The sequence below is a fragment of the Alligator sinensis genome, unplaced genomic scaffold, assembly GCF_000455745.1.
Source record: "Alligator sinensis unplaced genomic scaffold, ASM45574v1 scaffold138_1, whole genome shotgun sequence".
In the NCBI taxonomy this organism is placed as follows: Eukaryota; Metazoa; Chordata; order Crocodylia; family Alligatoridae; genus Alligator; species Alligator sinensis.
The window spans coordinates 1,582,270-1,586,332 of record NW_005841862.1 but is presented as its reverse complement, the minus strand read 5'-3'; the positions used below and the strand labels follow the sequence as shown (position 1 = coordinate 1,586,332).

The 4,063-nt window shown below is 44.1% G+C and overlaps 1 protein-coding gene across 4 annotated transcripts in view; it reads right to left on the bottom strand.

Annotated features, from left to right (window-relative positions):
• LOC102372690 (NACHT, LRR and PYD domains-containing protein 3-like) overlaps positions 1 to 4,063 on the bottom strand; it is a 31,594-nt gene that overhangs the window by 17,576 nt on the left and 9,955 nt on the right. The gene's annotated exons all lie outside the window — the stretch shown is intronic.

The window sequence follows — 4,063 nt, the reverse complement described above, 5'->3', positions numbered from 1 at the left end:
TGCTTATGTGTGTTTCAGTAAAAGGTACAAAGAATCACAGTGTTTGTGTCTAATTATTTTTTACCCAATTCTGCAAACCCATCAAAGCGATTCTGAGCTGCATGCAATGAGACCCTCCAGAGAGGTTGCTTCTTACATACGATATATTTCCCTAGGGGTGATTTATCTACAGAGTCGTCAATGCAGTAGCAAGTATCTAAAGTATCACCTATGGGCTAGGGGTGTGCGAAGTGGGCTCTGTTCAATACAGATTCGGATTTAGCCTGAATCAGGGACAGTAATTCAATTAGTTGATTCAGATCACTGTCCCTGATTTGATTTGGCAGAATCCGAATCTGAAGATTCGATGCTAAGTCAGAGAATCAGTGATTCAGACATAGATACAGCTTTAAATATTTTTTCTACATCAGTATCAGTGCTGCTATTGAACGCTGCAATGCTGGGGCGCATGGAGCGTCCCACAGGAGTGCGGGGGGGCCCTCCACGTGCTCAGCAGCAAACCTGGAAATGGACTCGGCATACTTCCGGTCCACTTCCGGGTCTGCTGGGGAGCATGCTGGGGGCCCCCCACACCCCTCCAGCTTGGCAGTCGGCCATGGGAAGACCCGAGGTGCCCCCCCAGACCCAGAAGGCACCAGTTGCCAAGCCGGGGGGGGGGGGGCGGGGCAGGGGGCCCCCTCTCGCTGCCCAGCTCGGGGGGGAGAGGGGCGGCCTGGTGCACTCCCTGGTGGACCCAGAAGTGGACCAGAAGTGCTGCTGGTCCACTTCTGGGTCTGCTGCTGAGTGCACTAGGGAGCCCCCCACACGCCTGTGGGATGCTCCATGCCCCCAGCATCGCAGTATTCACGACCTGCCTGCTACCTAGAGGTATGTAGAAAAAATATTTATAGCCGTGTCTATGTCCAAATCACCAAATCTTTCCAAATCTCTCCAAATTGATTTGGAGGATTCTGATTCGATTCAGGGAGATTAAAGGGTCCTCTGATTCATTTTAGATTCAGAGATTCGGCCACCGAATTGGGCCGAATCTCCACCGAATCGAATCAGGGACCGAAGCTTAACACAGTCCTTCTAAGGAACAAACAGATCAGTCACCCATGAGACAGGTCTCTAAAGGAGTAAATAAAAGACAATGGGAAACTTGAACACTTTGAAGTGTGTAACAACTAACTGGCAGGTCCAGTAGCCTGTCTGCTGTTCCTATGAAACCTTGTACTGCTCCCAATTAGTTGTTCTCTTGGACTGCAGAGCAGAAAGCCAGAAAACATAATACATGGAAAATCTGAACAGCTTTGAGGCTCAGCCATACGTTATTCAACATGCAATGCAAAGAAACAGGAAGCCTAGGAACACCACAAAAGAAAGGGAGCAAAATCATGACCCAACCAGGAGGCTATTAGATCTGCTGTGCTCCAGCCTATGAGGTGAGGGGGCAGAAGTCCAGCCCAACAAAGACTGCTCTATAGGCCAAACCAATTAATTAAACCAGGTTCAGCTGGTTCTTATTCTATTTACCCTTTGGTCATGTCTCCTTTTGGCAGTGTGATTTCATTGTTAGAGCACGTACCTGAGAATCAGGACTACTGGATTTACAGTTAAGACTCTGTTACTAGCTTACACCTGTGAGCTGGGAACATCAGCTACACTCTGTGTAAAATGGGGATACTCATACTTACCTTCCTGTGTAGAGGGCTTTGAAATCTTTGGATGCAAAGCTTCTATATAAGTGCTATGAATTATTACTATTTATAGCAGCAGTGTCTGTCAAACCTGGCAGTATAGGATATATCAAGCTCAGTAGGGAGAGGGGCTGGTACCTCTTACAATCTTTTAAAGTGATTCTTCTTTAGGTAGTATACCCCTAAATCACAAGATGCTTCAGTCTGTCTGAGGACTCAGGTGAGGCTCAGATATCTACAAGAAATTATAGCATTTATGCTGTGTAGGCTAAGTCACCCCCTTAAAAACTTAACTACAATAAAAAAAAAATCTACAGCTGCAACAGGCCAGTACACACACTCAGAAGAGACTGTCTGGGTGCATCTAAGAAACAGGCTCATGGCCATCACCAAATAGCGGGATTCTGGGATGCCCAGTTGGCAGCCAGCAACCTCACCCAGCCCTTCTAGTGACTGCCGCAGGTTCCCCTTGAGAAGAGGGTCTCCTTGTACAGAGGATGAGCCTTGCAAACATATCATTAACTATATACAGGATTTAATTATATACAATATAAATTACAAATAACCAAGCAGGTTTAACTCATAAAGGCTATTAAAGAGAACACACAATACACACCCAGAACCCTGGTAATGACAGTCACAACATATAACCTTTTCTTTGAACACCCCGAACTCAAAAGGAGAATAATAATCACAGATAGATAACAAGGCACCAACATATTTAGCCAACTGACTTACAGATGTATAGGCTTGCCCATTAGATTTAAACATCTAATCAATAACTTTTATACACAAGGATGAATATGATGGCTCTCTGCACACTTAGCAGCCTGGGGCAATGCCTTGAGAGGACTGGTGATTTCTGTGTTGGAAACAAATAGAAAAGGGGGAGACAGTCTCCTTTCACTCCTACTGTTACGATAGAGTGGTAACTCTACTGAAGTCAATGGGTAACACCATGTAAAACACAGGTGGGCAAAATGTGGCCCACCAGGCCATCCTATCTGGCCCGCAGGGACCCTAAAAATTTAGAAAATTAATATTTATCTGCCCCCTAAATTAATATTTATCTGCCCCTGGCTGCCTGTCATACAGCCCTCAATGGTTTGCCAAAACTCAGTAAGCGGCCCTCCACCCAAAATAATTGCCCGCCCCGATGTAAAACCAGTGCAAGCACGGGGAACTTCAGGCCTAGAGTGTTCCAAAGATTAAGAAAAAGGGATAATTCACTGACTTTCTGACCATTTCTAACAAAAAGAATTAAAAAAATTCTTAATTTTACAGTTTGCAGATAGGATCATATGGTTCTCTCTCTTTTAGGTTTTATATAAGGATCTCACTAAAAACAGGTCTCGTTTATGCCGAAAAGAGATCTTAATTCAGAGGAAATAAAAGGGTAGAAGTCTTAGAGAGGGTTATTTTGCTTCCCATGGCTTGTTTTTCAGCAGCTGAGCTCTTTCCTAGTACTGACCTCTGGAAAAGCATGCAGAGTATGTGAGATTGTAAGCAGTATAAGTACTAGTGCATGTAGAAAAAGCTGCCAGCTGCCTTCCATTATAGAACTGTTTTAGTTGCTTATTCCTTTCTCAAAAGTTAACCATTTGGGTTGAAGATTTCTATGCTGGGTGTCTGCTTCAAGCTGTTTTGGGTTTGGAAATTTCAGCAATTCAGTATTGGTAAGAATGAGATTAGGGGAATCCATAATGTTACTATAATGTTATCCATAATGTTCTGCCCATATCATAGAATCATAGAAAATTAGGGGTGGAAGGGACCTCAGGAGGTCATCTAATCCAACCTCCTGCTAAAAGCAGGACCATCCACAACTGGATCATCCCAGCCAAAGTTTTGACTACCCAGGTCTTAAAAACCTCCAAGGATGGAGATTTCACCACCTCTCTGGATAACCTGTTCCAGTGCTTCATTATCCTCCTCGTGAGAAAGTTCTTCCTAATCCTATCTAACCCAAACTTCCCTTGCTGCAACTTGAGAGCATTGTCCTGTCATCTGCCACCACTGAGAACAGTCCAGCTCCATCCTCTTTGGGACTACCCTTCAGGTAGCTGAAGGCTTGTTATTAAATTGCCCCCCAGTCTTCTTTTCTCCAGACTAAATAAGCCCAGTTCCCTCAGCCTCTCCTCATCAGTCATGTCCCCAGGCCCCCTCATATATATATATATATACACATACACATTCTTAGAAGCATTTTGCTAATAAGTTCTAGCACTTCCATGTTCTGAAGCAAAAGAGTCTTTGCTGCCAGATATTTTCGTTGTCTTCTGCTGGACTCTCTCCAATTTGTCCATATCCTTTCTGTAATGGGGGGCCCAAAACTGGACACAGTAAAAAAAAAAGATTTTTTATATATTTTATATATATATATA